The 22,072-nt window shown below is 36.2% G+C and overlaps 2 long non-coding RNA genes across 3 annotated transcripts; both read right to left on the bottom strand.

The window, feature by feature from the left end:
- Positions 1–3,798: 3,798 nt before the first annotated feature.
- Positions 3,799–7,366, bottom strand: LOC132054334 (uncharacterized). Its single transcript, XR_009414249.1, has 3 exons — positions 7,257–7,366; positions 5,669–7,190; positions 3,799–4,846 (listed from the first exon to the last, which is right to left on the bottom strand). It is a non-coding gene; the product is annotated as an uncharacterized LOC132054334 (long non-coding RNA).
- Positions 7,367–12,276: 4,910 nt separating this feature from the next.
- LOC132054333 (uncharacterized) lies at positions 12,277–15,108 on the bottom strand. Of its 2 annotated transcripts, none has more exons than XR_009414248.1 (3): positions 14,920–15,108; positions 12,737–12,877; positions 12,277–12,656 (listed from the first exon to the last, which is right to left on the bottom strand). It is a non-coding gene; the product is annotated as an uncharacterized LOC132054333 (long non-coding RNA). The 2 variants fall into 2 exon arrangements; XR_009414247.1 differs by having other exon boundaries at positions 12,737–12,874.
- Between the last annotated feature and the right edge of the window lie 6,964 nt (positions 15,109–22,072).

The raw sequence follows: 22,072 nt of genomic DNA, 5'->3' as shown, positions 1-22,072 counted from the left end.
CAAAATGGCTCATTCATCTCATTTTTCATTAATTTGATTTGAATTTTTTTATTAATTTGGGATTTAAAATTGGGCTGGTTTAATTAAATAACGTGAACCTCTAATTGAAGGCCATGTGGCATATTTGATATTGTAAAACCGGTGTTAATGAAAAATAGCATGAATGAGCCATTTTGGTGACAACGATGGCATAAATGAGCCAAAATATTAACGAGTGGCATAAATGAGCCATGTCGGATAGTTCAATGGCATATTTGAGCCTTTTCCATTATCCTCCTTTAGTTAACTTCTTCTTTTCTTAAAAACATTTTTAAAATATGTTATTTCTTGAATATATTTATCTTAATTTGACAGGGCATGAAGCTTAAGAAAGTAATTTTTTTCTTTTTTCTATTTTGTGGTGTTAAATTAGAGAAATATAGAATGTAATAAAATGTCTATTAATTTTGTGATCTTAAATATGACATGTGAAAAATTAAAATTAAAGAGTTATTAAAAAAAGAAAGAGACTTTTTTTTTTCAAACGTACTAAAAAAAAAAAAAGTAAGAAAAACATTTTGAAACAGAGGGAGTAGTTCTCTGCAAAATAAATATTCCAATCCCATTTTGTTCAAAAGAATAGTTAAAACTCAAAAAGTCGGATTCAGCTCAATTAAATTGAAGAAATTGATACAAGGAACAGTGAGTTTATTTGGGAAATAGGGAACAGTGAAAGTCTAGGGCCAAAAATTAAAGACCAGTCCGTATGAATGACAACTTTTTTTTGCGTGGATTGTCCTTCATTTGGGGTGATCTTTAATTTTTGCCCTTCAAATTAGTGGTCTTTAAGTTTTGTCGTTCGCCTAATACCCCGAGATTGTGTGTTCGAACCCCAGCTCAGTAAATAAAAAAATAAAAAAAATTTGCACGGCAGAATTTCGCGAGACAGAATTTTGCAAATCATTTAAGGCAGAATTTCTGCCTGAAGGACAAAATTTAAAGACCACCATTTTGAGGGGTAAAAATTAAAGACCACCCCCAGCGAAGGATAATCCTGCAAATTGCCCGAATGACAATACGCACAATTTTTTGAAAATCTAGTGTTCATGGGCCAGTTTACGTCAACTTAGACCATCTGGGAGGTAGCCCAGTTCATTTATATTGGGCCGTCCAATACAATGGGATTATTTACTCAGTATAGCCACTTTCTTATCATGTATTTACAAGTTAGTTACGGTTTAAAATGTTCTGTAAACATTCCACTCTTCACTCCTTAATAAATAATTGCTGGTTTCATCGAGATATTCCATGACAATGCAAAGACCTTATTGACACAGTAATTGGCCTTCCCTTTCTCATTAAAAATACGAGTAAATTGAAGGTGGATCGGAGCGTGTAGAAGACATGGAAGATAATGAAGAAGAAGGATTAGTGTTGGGATTCATATTTGCGTATGTAGAAAATTGTAGACTCTCGAACATGAATACATGATCATCACTAAGAAAGATGGAACAACTACTAGTTGTTGTCAAAGAAGATAATGGTAAGTTTGGGAGGAATAGTAAGATCTAACTAGTAGAAAATTCAGTGGTGAGGATTTAAGGGGCGTGTTAATGGAGGTGCGTATCTAAGGAGGGTTATAACCTCAAAAAAATTTAAAAAATAAATCCTAAGCCTAACAAAACTGCAAAAAGTAGCTCATGAGGAGAGTATTGTCCAAGACCTCCTATCTCACCTATGTGATACTCCAACAAAAATTATCTTGGTTGTTACTAATAGTTAATTAGTAGTGCAAACTTCAGATATTGGTCTGAAATTTACTTTGAGCTGTTCAAACATCATACTACTGATCTAAAATTTTATTTGAACCATTAAAATAAATTTAGAGTGAGGGGATGGTGGCTATGAGTGATGTCCTGGTCTGACGGGTTTGCTAATGGTGTTCAAGGGACACATTTGTACAAAAATTGTAAACTAAAATGGATATAGTTGCACTAATCCCATGTTTTAAAGGCATCCTTAAAAGTGATTACTTGTGCAAATGGCACTTGTACCAACATTTTTATATAACTAGATAAGATTGGCCAGTGCAAAGCACGGGCCCAACATTTTACATTTTTAGTAGCTCGTTTATATCTGCTCCAAGTGCATAGGCGCCAAAAACTAAAGAAGTCTAAACTGTAGAGAACAAAAGAATGCAACATTTTACTTGGTAGTGATCCAAATGAACCACTTAACCACACCACATATCATTGAAATCAGGAAAAGTGTCATCGTAAAACTCCAAATGATGACATTAGATTCCCTAGGTCAAAACAAAAAGGAATGGCAACACACTATAGAAAACACTATAAAAAATTTGATAGTTTTTGACAAATTATAAAGCTCGAAGGGAATTGGACTGTTGAATTGGTTAGCATCCATGTCAAAAAGCTTCAGGTTTCTCAGCAAGACGGTCTCATCAACGATACATTTTAGAGACACTGTCCCAGTCTCTGTTGGCTCCTTATTTAAAAGCAGAAGTTTTGAGCACCTCATGCGGAAGTTCCAACGTTATGATGCATCAAGCAAACCCTAAAAGAGAATACCATATTTATTACTCTTTGGTTCATCTGTCATTTTACACACAAGCTAAAATGTTTCTCCTATATAGCCACTGGGAGTAGAAGATGAGTCAGAGAACTATGATGTTTTATTCAAAAATAGCACTATAAACCTTCCTCACAGAATCCATTAACTCCTTTGTCCAACCTGCCTGCATGACAGCCCAAGTTGCCAATCAGTGTCTACTTAATCAGCCATAAATCCTTCTTGCTTCATCATAGAGAAAAGCTCAGGTATTGGCATGGGGCCAACATTTTACATTTTTAGTAGCTCGTTTATATCTGCTCCAAGTGCATAGGCGCCATAAACTAAATAAGTCTAAACTGTAGAGATTAAAAGAATGCAACATTTTACTTGGCAGTGATCCAAATGAACCATTTAACCACACCACATATCATTGAAATCAGGAAAAGTGTTATCGTAAAACTCAAAATGATGACATATTAGATTCCCTAGGTGAAAACAAAAAGGAATGGCAACATACTATAGACAACACTATAAAAAATTTGATAGTTTTTGACAAATTATAAAGCTCGAAGGGAATTGGACTGTTGAATTGGTTAGCATCCATGTCAAAAAGCTTCAAGTTTCTCAGCAAGACAGTCTTATCAACGATACATTTGATTAGAGACACTGTCCTAGTCTCTGTTGGCTCCTTATTTAAAAGCGGAAGTTTTGAGCTCCTCATCCGGAAGTTCCAACATCATGATGCATCAAGCAAACCCTAAAAGAGAATACCACATTTAGTACTCTTTGGTTCATATGTCATTTTACACACAAGCTAAAATGTTTCTCCTATATAGCCACTGGGAGTAGAACATGAGTCAGAGAACTATGATGTTTTATTCAAAAATAGCAATATAAACCTTCCTCATAAAATCCATTAACTCCTTTGTCCAACATGCCTGCATGACAACCCAAGTTGCCAATCAATGTCAACTTAATCAGTCATAAATCCTTCTTGCTTCATCATAGAGAAAAGCTCAGGTATTGGCATGGGGCCAACATTTTACATTTTTAGTAGCTCGTTTATATCTGCTCCAAGTGCATAGGCGCCATAAACTAAATAAGTCTAAACTGTAGAGATTAAAAGAATGCAACATTTTACTTGGCAGTGATCCAAATGAACCATTTAACCACACAAATATCATTGAAATCAGGAAAAGTGTCATCGTGAAACTCCAAATCATGACATATTAGATTCCCTAGGTGAAAACAAAAAGGAATGGCAACATACTATAGAAAACACTATAAAAAATTTGATAGTTTTTGACAAATTATAAAGCTCGAAAGGGAATTAGACTGTGGAATTGGTTAGCATCCATATAAAAAAGCTTCAGGTTTCTGAGCAAGATTGTCTCATCAACATACATTTGATTAGAGACACTATCTTAGTCTCTGTTGGTTCCTTATTTAAAAGCGGAAGTTTTGAGCACCTCATCCGGAAGTTCCAACATCATGATGCATCAAGCAACCCTTAAAAGAGAATACCATATTTAGTACTCTTTGGTTCATCTGTCATTTTACACACAAGCTGAAATGTTTCTCCTATACAGCCACTGGGAGTAGAAGATGAGTCAGAGAACTATGATGTTTTATTCAAAATAGCAGTATAAACCTTCCTCACAGAATCCATTAACTCCTTTGTCCATTATGCCTGCATGACAGCCCGAGTTGCCAATCAGTTTCTACTTAATCAGTCATAAATCCTTCTTGCTTCATCATAGAGAAAAGCTCAGGTGTCCGATTTCCACATATATATCCATGCATACCCGACCCTCGTATGCATGACAGTCCGAGTTGCGAATCAGTCATAAATCCTTCTTGCTTCATCATAGAGAAAAGCTCAGGTGTCCGGTTTCCACATATATATCCATGCATACCCGAACCTCCTATCATAACATACAAAGCAACCAAAAAGTCTCTTCCTTCCCCATTTTAGATAGTGTAAATCTTAATCAGGTTCCCTCACTTAGCATATATATATTGATCAAGGTGTTGCAAAATAAATATACACTTGGACATACTACTTTTTTCTTTTCTTTTTGATAAGTATATCATGATAGAATCGTTCACTTTTTATGCAATCCTGTAGATAGCTTGAATAATAAAGAAGCACCAAACATAAAGGTTCAGATGATCCTACTCCACAGGAATGTACAATGCAGTTGCCTCTATTGCAAGCTCCTTCTCAGCATATCCAGATGTCATTTCACGAGACCGTATTATCTTTTTAAACGATAGCTGAGTAACTCCATATCTCCTGATTTGAAATAACTCGAGACATCAAAATTTTGATCTTAAATGCACGTTCATTAAGATATAAACCAGCCCCTTAAAATACTAAAGCTTTGGCAGAAAATAAAATTCAATAGGCAATAAATATGGGTTTTGTAATACTAAGAGCCATTGCATTTTGAGTTAGTGTCTAACTATAGTCTAGCACTCACATGAAAGGAACGAAAAACTGAAATATATACTCAAAATATATCTCCAAAAAGAAATTTAAAAAATGATAGTTAGACTTAAAAATTGATTTTTTCACTAACTTTAAACAATAACAGCATCACTGATGTAAATATCTAAATCAAAGGTGACATAAAAAAAAAAGTTATCAATGTTTTATGAAGGAAAAGGCCAAATTCCTTCTTTGTTTGATAAAAAGGTAAAGTAAGGCCAAGCAGTTCAAGGTTGTTCGTATTTGTGGTAGAAACACTTCTAAAGGGCAAGGACAAGCTCTCTGGCAATAAATGACCGTGCGAATAGTTCTAGTTGTATCCATTTCCCTGCTATGAACTTCTCAAACTTTTTTTACATTGTTCCTTTATCTATTCTTTCTTCTTCCCTAATTTTCATATTCTTTCTAAGGTGTACACTCTTGAATAGTCAAATGAGAGAAAACAAAGATTAAAAGTTGTACTTAATTCTAGCTAAGAAATTTTCAAGGCTCAAACCAGTCTCTTAAGCTTCGAAATAGGTTAAAAATCACATAAAAAAGGCATACCACCCAATAAAGCCGATATCAAGACCATGCTTTAGAAAATGCTCAAAATATTGTTAAAGATTATGCTTGTAACTGACATACCTTATCCGAACGATATTTATGCTCTCACCACATTACGAAGCGAATTCAGGGTTATTCAACTGACCAACCACGCTGTCAAGTATACATGAGCTCCATATGTCATATTTACTCCAAATTCAGTATAATTGTTGCTATCCATCATTACCCTATAATGGTAATTGAATTCAATATGAAATAAGTATAGATCCTGCCACTGTCTTTTTTAACAATTACAATCATAGCCATGCCAAAATGTTCAGAATAGAACACAAAGAGATATGAAACACGTGATCAAGATGGAGGAATATGAAGAATTTCATATAATATACAACTTAGCTATAGATGTTCAGTCAAGAAATTGGATATAATTTCTCAAGAATAATTGTAAGGTACCCGAGCTTTGAGGTCTAATTTCTAAATCTATTCAAAGTAAACGTTCAGGTGCTGTTTAATCTGTTTCATAATACTTGATTTCCTTTTGTTGTCATCTTTATCTCACAGCCAAGAAAATAAAGTAGTGGATGTTGTATAAATATCTATACTACTTAGATTTCTCAAAATCCAATGCAGTGTGAATCCTACAAGCTAATCAAATGCCGACATGTTTAGACACATAAACTGACTATGAACATACATTCAGTTTTAATAACACAGATATCACAATTGAAATACGTCAAAATTCTCATAATGAGAACATTACAACTTTCATGAAAAGAAAAAAAAAAATCCATTGTTAAGCAAATATCAATTTTTTGTTTGGAATAGTGATCCATACTTTGATAATCAGCTTATAAACATATCTTTGATATAGCCAATGCCAAACACTTCTCACGAGTTGGAGACTAAAAACTTGCTAAAGAAGCATTTTCTGAAGTTTTTTGCAACTAATACAATCCTACCAGACTATATAGAACTAAAACCATTCACCCCGCCACGTTTAGTTGGATATTCAAAATTTCTTTTCCTTCTTAATTTCTGTTAAGCTAACAGATAGAAGAATATAAAAGTTAACGAATAGAACAATATAGGTTTTTTTTATAGAAATTTCAATAAAATATGTAGGTGCAGGAATTATTTCCTAAAGCACTAAAGAGAAAATTGTCTTTTTGCTCACCTCTCTCTTTGTGCCTTTGAAAGAAAACACTTAAAAAAATTACTATAGTAAGTTGACTATTACACGACATTAATTGAGCCTTTCTCCTCCTCAATTCATCTACTTAAGTTAGATGTGCTTACATTCTAGTATGAGAATTAATTTAAGCTTTGAATGGAGATTTTAAAGTCCTGAACTCTCTCAATGTGTATAGTTCACTGATCAACAAAGCCTTCACAAAGCAAATCTCAATCTTTGGTAGGAAAATGTCACGATCTCCACTCAATATCAAGTAGATGTAGTATATTATAAGCTGCTGTAAAGTTTTAAAACACTATAAGGTTAATTTTGGGATTTTATGGGTGATTGGTAGCTAAATCTGACTTGATGATAACCGTTTCAGATTAAACTTGTCAATACGCAGATGAAGCTGGTGATAACAGTTCGACGCTATTGGTTTGTTTCAGATCTAAAAATGGTTGATGATAATCGATTGGGTGTTAATGTGAAGGACACGACTAAGAAAGAAATGTGAAGAATGATCCAGAAGCCGACACATTTATCATTTACCCTTGCATAATCAGCTTAATTACAGGTTTTCCATTGGTCGTCCATGCTATGGCAGCCAGGGGTATTCATGGTTCGATTTGGGTCGGTTATTGATTAAAATCATAATCAAATCAATTTAGTCAGTTTTTAAATGTCTAAAACCATAATCCAACCAAATAAAATAATAACCACCGGCTTGATTTTTGTCGGTTTAGTTCGGTTTGGTTTGATTTTTCGATTTATGACTAGCAGCCATGAAACTTATAGTAAAACATTAAAAAGTTGAAAAAGACATGTCTTTTTTTTTTTGTTCAAATGATAACTTTTATTTATAGTTTAAGGTGGAACTTCGAACATACATCATAGAAACATTTTCACTATTAGTGATAATGTAGTACTCAAGTTACCCAAAGTTGCTAAACTATTACATATAGAGCTAAAAACTAACTTAGTAGTGGCTACACCATTTTTGTCATCTTAATACACATACCTAGAAATAAAATAGAGCATAGGAGCTTTTAGTTGTTGTTACAAATATACCTATTAATTAAACACAAAGACTACCTATAATTAAAATGAAAATATATGAAATAAAAAAACTTTGTGTAATGATCCCAAACTTTGGGGTAGCACTTCCATTTTGCCCTCAATTCTCCCATTTTATTAAAAAAACTTTGTGTAATGATCCCAAACTTCAAATGTTTTTCTATCATTATCCCCAAGGCTAGGGTCTCGACTATAAAGAGTTGTTTTTTCTGCTTTTTAGGAGGATTACCCATGGAAGAAGTATTAGGGCATTATCATATGCATGAGTTGCAGCAAATGCTGATGTTATAGGAACCTCTGTCATTTTCATATGAAAGATATTAGAAGTTTAGGACCCATTCAAACAAGAAAAAAGAAAGCTATAAATTCGGAAAAAAGAAAATAAGAAATAACCTAAAATCAAATGGCTGACAAAGAAAGGCAAAGGCTAAAAATTTAAGTTAAAAGATATTAGCCTCTAATGTGAGCTTCTGTTAGTAGGTTTACACTTAAAGAGTTAAAAGACTTAAAGATATAGGTTTGGACATATTCTTAAAAACATGGGCCTTAAACAATCATGTGAAATAAGTAGACTAAAAATCAAATTAATGATTAAAAGATATAAAATATTTATAATTATTTATGAAAAACTAATATTATACATATAAATAATTATAAAATTTATGTATATAATTTATCGGTTTGGTTCGGTTATTTATTCGGTTATTTTTTAATAGAATCATAACCAAACCAAATATTATCGATTTTTAAAATTTAAAACCAAATCAAACCAAATGTCAGTTTTTTTATTCGGTTTGGTTAAATTTTCGGTTTGGTTTTGGTTTTAACCAAAACCATGAACAGCCCTAATGGCAGCATATAAAAAGCAAGAAAAATTACTGGAGTAAAAGACAAAAGTCTGACAAAAGATAAACAAAAGGTTTCATTCATCTTTTGGAGTAAAAACTTAAGCATATTTAACATAAAATAAAGAGACTTTAATGAGTGAATTTAAGTCTTTTTACATAGCACATAAATGGGAAAAAAATAGGGAAAAGGCCAAAAAAAGGAGAAAAAAGATAAATAGGAATGATGGCCATGGAGAGGTGCCACATCACCTTGTCTATGCCTAGCTTTATATTATACTAGGTAAATCACCCGCGCTTCGCGCGGTCTTGCACGGCCTCATTAAGCTTACGTATGTGCATTCTCTATTAAGTTGATCAATACAGATAAATTAATGGTATTTCATTGATTAAAGTTTCGGCAAATGTCTTAAGAAGCTCTAATGAATACCTGTAATAGTTTTATTGTCCTTTTTTTTGTATACAAAATATAGCAAACCGATGTTACCTCGTGCATACCAATTTATCTCAATCATTCAATTGTATTTTCTTTTTTGTTTTGTGTTTAGTGCTTCGCACGTACGTATGGCGTGGCGCCGCACTGTCATTACATCCTTCATATAGCCCGATTGAATGGCGACATTAATTAATTTAAATAATTACACACTTATTGTCGGGTATAGCCTTTTCTCGTTAGCGTGTCAAAGTCATTGCACATTAGCTCATTAGTTGTATCTAGTGTAGATGGTGTACCCCAAAAATGTATTGTAAATGAATAGCGACCTCCAAATATAAACATTTGTATGTTGTATTGGCAATGTAACCCAAAGGGAATAAAATTGTATTACACCCTTAGCACTTTATCGTAGAACGTATTAGATATTGCACATCAATTATCTTTTTGCCTTCACTCCCACGTCTATTGTCTAATTCATTTCAACAGTTGTAGTGTAATGTATAGGAATAATCTATTATGAACCACATAAATTCTGACTTGTATAGAGTGAATCGACATATGTATGCCTAGTTATCTGCTAACACGTCATTGTAAAGTGATTATAATTAATTAAGCACTTGTTATAAGATTATATAGTAATGAATATTGGTAATTGCCTACAAGTAGTCGCAAGGTTTGAAGGAGAGCACAGGATGTGAGAAACTGACCAGACAACGTTTTTGGAAGGTTTATATACAAACCACTGGTTGAATTTTTTGAAACAGTGGCAACGGTTTGGAGTGGTTGCAACTTCTTCTGAAAGAAAGATTAACAGTCGTTAGACGTTATGTGTCTACGGTTGCTTACGAAGACAAAAGTAACATTTGAATCTATGGGGGCTTGTCACTACAGTTTAATTAGGGCTTGAATATGCAAACTGCTGGGCCTTGTTTGTTTTTGTTCTTTAATAATTGTTCGTTATTAAATACTAATAATATTAATAATAAGTTTAATCTGAATTAATTCTAATAATAGTAATAGTAATAATAATTAGGGAGGAAGATGGCATTAAAAATTGCACTACGTAATAATAATTAAAAGTTGCACTATGAACCACATAGCTGAAAACTCCGCAAAGTTGGGCTCTCAGCTCTTCCTCTTTTTTATAAAATATTGAATCTGCAATTTGGAATTAGTCGTGCAAGTCGAAACTCTGGGTATAGGAGGTAGCACAATAACTGTATGAAAAGATAGATGCGATATTAATTGGGATAAACAACAAATTAGTAAAGTTACTAAAGCTAGAGGGAAAGTTACCTGGACACTTCTTTGGAGGCAGTTGTTGTGTGGGATCTGTGTTCTTTGTATACATCGACGAAACTTGTGTGGTTACAGATGGTAGGTGAGCGGGATCTACCTAAGGGAGTAGTAGAAGAGGCTGGAAAGATGTCTCATTGCTGATCAAAACTATGGGCGAAGAGCGTGATGTGCAAATTAATATTTGCACACAAAAATGGTAATGAAGTAAAAACCAAACTCACATGGAGGCAAAACTCGAAATGTCTAAGCTTTTTTAGTATTTTATGGTTTCAATTCTTAATCTGTTTGTAGTAGTTTTTGGTGAATATACTATGAAGGACGTACTGGCGTAAGTTGGATATCGCGGTTAGGAGACAACAAATCCACCCCTGGTTAGGTTTTTTTAGTGGAAAAACACCACTAATAGATTACATAATTGAAAGTAGAAATACAAATGAAACCAATACTTAGTCTTGTATCATGGGCGGGAAAATGAGAAGCTACTAATTTTACAATAACACCGATACTGGAAAGGCTTATTTCGGGTTAAATCCTGGGCGGCTTAAATACTGCGAGTTAAATCTTGTATACAGCGGACGAACCTTGTGCGGTTAAACAAGGTTACTGAGCGGAATATACCTAAGGAAGTTGTTGAAAAGACTGGAAGGATGTTTGATTGCTAACCAAAGTTGACCAAGAAGCGTGCAATGTGGGAAATAATATTTGCAAACAAAAAGGGTACCGTATATAAATCAAATTCACACGGAGATTTTGTGATGAGAAAAATTAACTGTAAAACTGAAAGCGTTAGTTGTATTTTTTGGTTTAAGTTATTAATATGTTTGTAGTATGATTATTTGCAAAATTCTATTCTATGAAGGATACAATGACGGATGTTGGATATCGAGTTTGGGAGGCAAGAAATCCACCACCGGATAGTATTTTTTGGTGGCAAACACTCAAGTAACCGTGTACATAACTGGAATTAGGGAAAAGAAGGAAAGCAATACTTAGTGACAAAAAGTAGAATTTGCAGCGTGGTTAACTGGCAATCACAATAAGCTGCTTTTGCGTCTGTTTGACAACCAAAAATTAGTTCCTATCGGCAACGGGATTAAGAAATTGGAACTCATGCTTACCATCGTGGATGACCTGAAAATTTTGGCTGCGTACAGCCCCATGTTGTCGGTAAGTTTTTGCGCAGTCTTACTTGAGATTCTGTGGATTTAATCTTGTATACAGCAGACGAATCTTGTGTGGTTAAAGAAGGTAACTGAGCGGAATATACATAAGGAAGTCGTTGAAAAGACTGGAAGGATGTGTGATTGCTGAACAAAGTTGACCAAGAAGCATGCAATGTGGAAAATAATATTTGCAAACAAAAATGGTACCGTATATAAATCAAATTCACATAGAGATTTTGTGAAGACAACTATTACCTCTAAAACTGTAAGCGTTAGTTGTATTTTTTGGTTTAAGTTATTAATATGTTTGTAGTATGATTATTTGCAAAATTCTATTCCATGAAGGATACAATGACGGATGTTGGATATCGAGTTTGGGAGGCAAGAATTCCACCACCGGATAGTATTTTTTAGTGGCAAACACTGCTAACCGTGGACATAACTGGAATAAGGGAAACGAAGGAAACCAATACTTAGTGACAAAGAGTAGAATTTGCTGCGTGGTTAACTGGCAATCACAGCAAGCTAAAGCTTTGAGCAGGAATTTGTTTAACCGCTGCACTGCCATGGAGGCACTCACATATATCACGCACAACAAACGCTTATATAAAATAACCAAAAGGTTTAAAAGAGCGATTTGGTGTTAATGCATAATGATCTAATGTAGAAACCAGGTAGACATCTATTGATACGTAAAATACATAAAGTCAACAGAATTCCCTTTATTAGATCATGTTTATTCATACATAAATAGATTGGAAATCCAAAAAAATAAGTAAAAGGCTGTAGGAATGATTAATTAGATATCTTCGCTACGGGAGCTTTGTACATATTGTTGTCTAATAAGCTACTACAGTTGAATTATGGTCGGCCATCGGAGGACATAATACATGTGATAATATAAGTTTTAATTAGTACGGTAACAAATATATGCGGAGTCATTCGGTGTTTGCGGGATGACAAAGAACTCCTCCATAAAGTTGGGCTCTCAAGTGTTCCTGCTTTTTCCTCAGATATTGAATCCGCAATTGTGAGATCAGGCACGTCAGATCTCTGGGGCTTCGAGGTAGCACAATAACTGTATGAAAAGATCAAGGGGATTTAAATTGGGATAAGCAACAAAGTAGTAAAGTTACTAAAGCAAACAGGGGGATTTACCTGGACACTTCTTTGGTGGAAGCTGTTGTGCGGGATCTGTTGTTGAGGTATCCATCGCAGGAATAATGTGTGGTTGAAGATGGTAACTATGCAGTATCCACCTAAGGAAGTCGTACAAGGGGGTGGGAAGATGTTAGGCTGCTGAAGAAAATTAAGCAAGAAGTATGTGGTGTGAAAATTAATATTTGAAAGCTAAAATGATACTGTATCTAAACAAAATTTGCATGTTATTGGTGGAAATCAAAAATAGCTCTAAATCTCGATGCGTTTGTTAATCTGTTTCTACTATTTTAAGTGGGAAAATAGTACTTACAGAGTACATAACTGTAATTAGGGGGAAAACGAAAGCAATACCTAGTCTTGTATCATGGGCATGAAAATTCGGAGCCACTAATTTAACAATAAGACCAAGACCGGAAAGGCATATTGTGAGTCTAACCTTCCAAGAAAACTTCAGAGTACATAATATTGAAGGGATGCAAGGGAAAAAAGTAGAAGCAATGCTAAGCAAAAGAGGGAAAATCAATTTGGTAGAGCCAAATAGATTATCAAGAGCAAAAGCCTTCCACTTGAAATTAGTAGTAACACATCCAACAAAAGGTGTATCCACATTAGAGTCGGTTTAGTAGCTGGAAGTTAAGTATGAGAAATTGATAAGAGTTCCAAGTAATAGGAATTTTCAAAATCCTTCCGCTTGAAATTAGTTGTAAAAGATCCTACAAAAGGGGTATCCACATTAGAAGTTGGTTTTGTTAATGGAAGTTAAGTATAAGAGCTCGATAACAGTTCCAAGTAATGGGAATTTTCGAAAGGTTAACACTTGAAATTAGTAGTAACAGATCCTACAAAAGGTGTATCCACATTAGAAGTCGGTTTTGTTAAAGAAAGTTAAGTGTAAGAGTTCGAAAAGAGTTCCAACTAATGGGAATATTCGAAAGCCTATCACTTGAAATTAGTAGTAACAGATCCTACAAAAGGTGTATCCACATTAGAAGGCGGCTTTCATACTCGAATCCCACCGGTGAGATCTTTAACCGAAGGGACCCTACGCGGTAGAAGATGGTAATTGAGCGGAATCTGACTAACTTAAGTCGAGGAAGAGACTGCAAAGATATCTGATTACTGTACAAAATTATTTAAGAAGTGTGTGTGTGAAAATTAATGTGTGCCCCGGGAAAATGGTATCGTGCATAAACTAAATTCACATGGTCTATGGGCAAAGGAAAATAAACTGTAAATCTCTAACCGGAAGGTGACAATGTGTGTGGGGGAGGGGGGGGGGGGGTAGGTATTGTATATAAACCAAATACACATGAGATATGCGGAAAGTAAAGTAAACTCTAAATGTCACAGATTCTACGGAAACAAAGACAACTATAAATGTCACGAATATTGCGGGGCATCAAACGGTGTTTCAATTTGAAACGAACCTAAAGCAATAACAAAGCCTTAAATGTATACATATTAAAGGGGGGAAGTACAATATAAACCAAATACACATGGGTTATGCGGAAAGTAAAGTAAACTATAAATGTCACAGAATCTGCGGAAACTTAAATAACTATAAATGTCACGGATATTGCGGGTCAAAAAAAGGTGTTTCAATTTGAAACGAACATAAAGCAATAACAAAGCCTTAAATGTATACATATTAAAGGGGGGAAGTACAATATAAACCAAATACACATGGGATATGCGGAAAGCAAAGTAAACTCTAAATGTCACGAATCTGTGAAACTAAAACAACTATAAATGTCACGGATATTGCGGGTCAAAAATCGGCGTTTCAATTTTAAACAAACCCAAAGCAATAACAAAGCCTTAAATGTATACATATTAAAGGGAATTTTTTTTAAATGCGACTGAAATATCCTGTCATCTAACTTTTCGAGGAAGCCAAGTTACTGAAACGAAGACGCCTTGGGGCACAATTTTATCTACGGATCTGCAGGTTATTAGTAGTTTTTTTTCAGTGACCATATTTGCTGTTGAGTTCTATTCAACCAGAATGATATTTAATAGTATGTAAAATAATGCAGAGACCAAGAGTAAAAGGATGTACGGCAAAAATTTCTTCTTCCATTCGAGCGAATAGGATTGTGCAGTATTTTAAACGCAAAAAAAGGGAAGATGTGCAGTATAAAATAAACAAAAAGTGGTTTAGAAAGGGTGGAGAACCATACCTGGGACGGTTGCACTGTGCTGTGCAGGGCGTTGGGGATGGGGGAAGAAAAGTTTGTAAGTTGTGGTGAGAATGACGGTAGAGAAGCAGAGGCAGAATAGGAAGAAGAGAAGGGGGAGTGACGGTGGAAGCAGGGAGGGCTGTGTGCTTCTTTAAAAGACTAGCCGTAGTTTGTGGGGGTGCTTAGGGCGAAGAGGTGTTTCTGAAGTGGGGTTTTTAATTTTAAAACTGCAAAATAATTTTCTCCACTCAAAATTCTGCAAAAAAAAGAAAAATGCCAATCCTGCATTTGTGTGATGCCACATCAGCGGGCCTTTGGCCTGCTTTTATATATATATATGATTATATATAGATTGGATTGAGTTCTACAGTAGAAAATGTGATTACATGGATTTAAAATGAAGTGAAGAAAGCAAGCTTACATATTGTTGTTGTACATTATTAGGATAAGTGAAATCAAGCAGCTAATTTAAAGAATTAGATTCGCACTATTAGGAAGCTTTGCTTAATAATTAAGAGGTATGATGATAATTAAGAGGATTGAAGATACCTTAGTCTTGGAATTTGCTAAATTTTCGTTTAAACTACATGCACAATTTCAAGGAAGTAACTTTCAAAGAGCTCAAAACATAACATAATTCAAAACCAACCTGATTTGACCATATGAGAAGGTTGTCCGTTGCATAAGGATAGCCTTCAAAGACAAGTTTCACTCTGGAAGGCATCAATGGATCTTCTACAACCATTCCTCAACAAAGCAGTTAACATTGTGTTTATTAGTTGACAGAGTATCCATGGCGCATAGTTATTGTTTATGGTTTTAAAGTATCTCAACAACAACAACAACAATATACCCAATGTGATCTCACAAATAGGGTTTGGAGAGGGTAGGGTGTATGCAAACTTTATGTCACACCCCGATCTCACTAGGGTGTGATGGGCACCCGACCCCGTAACCGGAGCCGAGCGAACCCACTGGCTCTTACTACGTACTAAAATTTTTTTTTTGAATCTCTACGTTAAGTATACATAATAGGATTGCTGAAAAATTTCTTTGCCGCTTTTAAATCAAATAAAATATGTAACTATACAAAACTTGTATCATAGCACAGATTGACTCCCGAACCCACGACTATGTCTGCAAAGTCTCTAACTTCGGACAAGACATCATAGCATAGCACGCTGACTCGGCGACACCCCAGAATGATTGGAGTTGCCAACTTTGGCCGGGACATCATCGCCTCTTCTATCCGTCCGGGCGTACTGCGCGGCATGAAACGCAGCCCCCCGAAGAAGAGGGGTCGATCAGACGAGCAATGTGCGAGTATGTAAGGCATGAACGATAACATGGTATGAAAAGTAGATCATGTCATGTAAGAGAGTATCTTGTACATATGGAGCATGTCATGTATGAAGTCAGAACCTGTAGATGTGAGTGCCTCTTAAGGCGGAATCATGCATGCTTAATGCTTGCGGAACGTGCAGCCCGATCCATATACTATGCTTTGGAACGTGCGGCCCGATCCATATACATTATATACATTTGTATATACGTACGTATTCTTTCTTTGAAAACATCTCATTTTCATATATAAAGAAAATAGAACATACCATATTGCCGAGGCGTCGGTTCCGATCCATTTAACCACTTATCCCGCGTCCGGCATCCCGCGTCCGGACGATATCATATCATTCTCCAACCGATCGTGGGCGCGCGCCTATAGCGCACGCCCTTTTTCCCCATCTTCCCCATATACATATACATATACGTATACTTATACATATATCATGTCATAGCATGCGGGGAGCCCGAAGAAAAGGCTATAACTCTATCGGAGTGACGTAAGGTCGGTAACCTCCGATTATATTATGGAATAATCATGGGCGCTTTATCTCACCTTGAAAGAACTAATAATAAGGCGAGACTATCAACGAAGGATAACATTAAGAGAACATAGAACATGTCATAACATATCATTTCATATACTTTGAAACCTTTAAAATAGTCATTATCCAAAAATAGCTTAACATTTCATATCGTCATATTCATGGTAAGAACATATCCTTGACATATTCGTTCTAGTCATTTCTCATATCTAGCATCATCATGGTCATCATAAAATCATAGTCGTTGTTTTGGTCATAAAACTTTCAAAAATCATAAAACTTAGATTTTGGAGAAAATGGATATTTTTGAAATCATTTATAACTTTTAAGAAGAAATCATGTTTTGAAATCATAACTTCTAACTTTTGAAAATAAGGACGTTATGGGAGCATTTGTAATATTTCATTATGTGATTCATGCCATAGAAAGAAAAGGGACGAGCCTTAACATACCGCGCGCCGCGCCTTACTAGCTATGCTTATTCATCCAAGCTTGGTTCCGTAGTCTACATTTAAGAAAGATTTACACAAACATTAGATTCTTTATACTTGTCGTACCATATTCCAAATTACACTATTTTATATTCGACAAAATCGGGCGCATCTCCCCTATAAATATACCGTCCCGAATTCTTAATTCAGAACCAACAACAACAACAACAACACCAACATCAATTATAATATTTCCAGCCCCAAAATATCTCATAAAACAGCCCACACGCTGTTTTTCAACTTTTATAACTAATTAACTCAGTATACAATTATTTAATCGCGTCTTCTTCGTAAATAAACCAATATTCATACAAATAGAAAGAGATTCATACCTTCCTCCCTTTAATATTGCTGTATCTTCACCTTTTCACACTAATTTTTGGTCACCACGCGTCCACTATATGATTCTACAAAGAAAAACTATACGCTATCCGACCGGAATTGAGAAATTATACCTGGTTTGGGCAAAAATTTGGTTTGGGGAGTTGGGGAGAACTCTCCGATTTTTGGAGAGTTTTTGGGGGTGTTTTTCGTGGCTTTCAGCTGAAAATGAGGGGGGTTTCCCCCTTTTATAACGTTTTAGAAGCTGCCGTAACCGACCGAACCATTCCTTCCTTCGAGCGCGTTCGCGCTAGCCCTGTTTTTCTGCCTGGACCTTCGTTCCGTAAAACGATCATAACTTTTGATCCCGATATCGTATGAGGGACCACGACCTATGGTTGGAAATATAATTCAATTATCTACAACTTCTATTTCTGGGGATTTTCCCAAATTCCAAACTTATAATGCCGTTTTTGCCCCTCCAAGTCGGATCACCCAAAAACATTTTCTTAAATCGTCTTTTTGGAGGGTCTACACTCATTTTTAGCTTATGGGTCCTTCTTAGGACTTACTCAACTTTCCATATACTACTCACATGTCCCTTCTCACGTCTTTCATAAAACTCCGACATGTGGGCCCCACTTTGCTTGCAGAACGAGGGCTTTTCGTCAAATAACATATGAACTAATTCACACCATATGGTCTCCAAATGTTATATATATGTTATTATTACCTTCTTATAACACAACCTTCATTCCGAACTTGATTTTCAGATTTTTGTTCAGTGCGTTCGCGCCACGTGGGGACGCGTTCGCGCTGTTTTTGGCCCTTGGCCTCTCGCGCGTTCACGCCACTCCCGACGCGTTCGCGCGGACCAATTTCCTGGTCCGCGTCCAGCTTGTTTCGTCCATATCTCCTTACCTCGATGTCCGATTGAGGAGCTGTTTATTGCGTTGGAAACTAGACTCATGGAACTTCATTTTAGGCTCTTGCTTCACCTTAAAATGATTCATATGCTAAGAAGTATTCATCCCCCAACTTGGACCAAAATAGCTTCTCACATTTGCCCCAACATCCAACAAACTTAATTCTTTTGTCGGATCGCTTGTCCTTCAATCATTTCATAGCTTAATATATGAACTTAAATCCTCATAACCATAAGTTAAACACAGATAAGCTCGAATTTCAATATACGAAATTACGGGGCGTAACATCCTTCCCCCCTTTAGAACATTCGTCCTCGAATGTTCAACTGATCTCTTGGGGTGTTATAATACTTCGGGAGGGTTCCCCTTGTCCTTTTCTTTCCATGCTCATACTTACTCCATTTTGTAATTAATCCCTTATTCCTCGCACAAGGAAACCTATTCTTAACCCAGTACCGCTTGTCCTTCAAAATATATTACTTCATTTTTTTTTTTTTCAAATAGACCCGTCGTATTTCACTTGTGATTATCCTTCCCAATCGATATTTTAGTATCACACTCCATCAGCGGTAACCCTTCTCTTTTTAAATCATATTCTATTGCTACCAATCTTCCCAATTTTCTCTGGTATTTCTCTTTACCGTAAGTACCATTCTGTATAATCATCCTTACCTTCCTCTTTCCCTTTAAGCCTAGTATGTTCTTCCCCCTTATTAAGGGTGTCCCCTTACGCTCATAGCCTTCGAGTAACCTCGATAATAATCTGCCGCCCTTCGCGATCCTCTTGAGCCGTGGTTCCGTCATCGTATGGCCTAGCTTATCTATCTTCTTTCTAGTTACGATCTTGTATCTAATTGGAATACTTACAAGGGCCAAATCTAGTCCCGGTGCCTTCTTTTCCATCTTTCCACCCCTCTGTCTTTTATGACTAACGATTTTTTTTTTTTTCGGACCCACAAGTTAATAGAGACATCGAGATTCACCACGTCCTTTGTGAAGTCTTCAACTATACCTTACTCTTCATTTTTCTTCTCGACCTTGCTTATAATATATCTAAAACTGCTTTCCCTGAGTTCTTCTTCCATTTGTGCCTATAACATACTTCCAAACGCTGTTCAAGCCTATCCTAATTTTCGAGCTGTGCCGCACTTCCTATCTCTTCACCAGCCTAGTCTACCTCGTCCTACACGTCTTCTTATAGTTTCCAACCATTCCATACACTCTAGTTTCCCTTAGGTTACTCTAACCTCTTCTTTTGTCTCTTATGTCCGAATATGTAGAATTTCTTGTAACCTTCCCAGAGGGTCACCCATCCTGAAATTGCTCCCACCTGAGCACGCTTAACCCCAAAACTTTGCTGGAATTCGATGCCTTAATGCCGGTATTTTCGCGTCTGCTTCCTCGTATGCCCTTTATTACCTAATCTAGAGCAAGTCGAGGTTTCTCAGACTCCGAGGCATTTCCGTAACACGTCCTTTCTTTTGCAATTACCATTTCGCCCTTTTTCAGTTTCCAGTGTTCACTTTTCACTCCTGTACATAATTATCTCTCATCCTGGATTTCCAAGTTCCCGAGGGTAGCGATCGTACCTTCCTCGCCACGCCAAATCCATAACCCTTCCGAAACAACATGTCTCACGTTTTACTTATTCGCACTATTCCCTTTCCTCGCTTCTACCGTCGTATATAAGACTTATATAGGAATCTCTTTTTCCTATGACTTGGCTCTATCGCACGATCTAAGACAGAAAGAAGGTCAACAATCCCTAGATGCCCCGCAGCCTCCTGTTTATAAATGTGGCCGGCTTCACACCCATAAACAGGCTCTACCGGACACGACTTTGCGACAACCCTTGGACCGACCTGCTGCGATACCACTTTGTCACACCCTAATCTTGATCAGGGTGTGATGGGCACCCGACCCCGTAACCGGAGCCGAGCGAACCCGTACTCTTACCCCGTACTGAGTACTTTTTTTTTTTTTGAACCTTTAAAGCAAACATGCTTAATAAGATTACTCACACATAATAAGACCTTTTTTTGCCTTTAAATCAAATAAAATATATAGCTATACAAAACTCATATCATAATACAAACTAGCTCCCAAACCCATGACTCTGTCTGCAAAGTCTCTAACTTCGGATGAAACATCATGGCAAAGTATGCTGACTCGGCGACACCCCGTAATGATTGGGAGTTTGCCAACTTTGCCGGAATCATCTTCTATCCGTCAGGGTGTACCGCGCGGCATGAAACGCGGCCCCGAAGAAGAGGGGTCGGTACGAGCATTGTACCGAGTATGTAAGGCATGAACAAGAACGACATGGTATGAAAGAGTAGATCATATCATGTAAAGAGAGTATTCGTATATGGAGCATATCATGGGAAGTCAGTAACCCGTAAGATATGAGTGCCTCTTAAGGCGGAATCATGCATGCTTAATGCTTTGCGAACGTGCGGCCGATCCATATACTATCTTTGCGGAACGTGCGGCCCGATCCATATACATTCTTTGCGGAACGTGCGGCCCGATCCATTTGTATATACATGTACGTATTCTTTCTTGAAAACATCTCATTTTCATATATAAAGAAAATAGAACATACCATATTGCCGAGGCGTCGGTTCCGATCCATTTAACCACTTATCCCGCGTCCGGGCATCCCGCGTCCGGGCATCCCGCGTCCGGGACGATATCATATCATTCTCCAACTGATCAGGTGGCTGTGCGCCTATAGCGCCGCCCTTTTTCCCATCTTCCCCATATACATATACATATACGTATACTTATACATATATCATGTCATAGCATGCGGGAGCCCGAAGAAAGGCTATAACTCTATCGGAGTGACGTAAGGTCGGTAACCTCCGATTGTACTATGGAATAATCATGGGCGTTTATCTCACCTTGAGGAACTAATAATAAGGCGAGACTATCAACGAAGGATAACATTAAGAGAAATCATAGAACATGTCATATCATATCATTTCATATACTTTGAAACCTTTAAAATAGTCATTATCCAAAATAGCTTAACATTTCATATCGTCATATTCATGGTAAGAACATATCCTTGACATATTCATCTAGTCATTTCCTATATCTAGCATCATCCTGGTCATCATAAAATCATAGTCGTTGTTTTGGTCATGAAAACTATCAAAAATCATAAAACTTAGATTTTGGAGAAAAATGAATATTTTGAAAATCATTTATAACTTTTAAGAAGAAATCATGTTTTGAAATCATAAATTCTAACTTTTGAAAATAAGGTCGTTATGGGAGCATTTATAAAATCGCAACGTATGTGATTCATGCCGTAGAAAGAAAAGGGCTTAGCCTTAACATACCGCGCCGCGCCTTACTAGCTATGCTTATTCATCCAAGCTTGGTTCCGTAAATCTACATTTAAGAAAGTTGACACAAACATTAGATTCTTTGATCATATATTGTCCATATTCCAAATTACACTATTTTATATTCGACAAAAATTTGGCAAAAGACTCCCCTATAAATATACCGTCCCGAA

This window comes from Lycium ferocissimum, chromosome 4 (assembly GCF_029784015.1).
Source record: "Lycium ferocissimum isolate CSIRO_LF1 chromosome 4, AGI_CSIRO_Lferr_CH_V1, whole genome shotgun sequence".
Taxonomy (NCBI): domain Eukaryota; kingdom Viridiplantae; phylum Streptophyta; class Magnoliopsida; order Solanales; family Solanaceae; genus Lycium; species Lycium ferocissimum.
The sequence above is the reverse complement of the archived record's forward strand: the minus strand, read 5'-3'. Positions and strand labels throughout refer to the sequence as shown.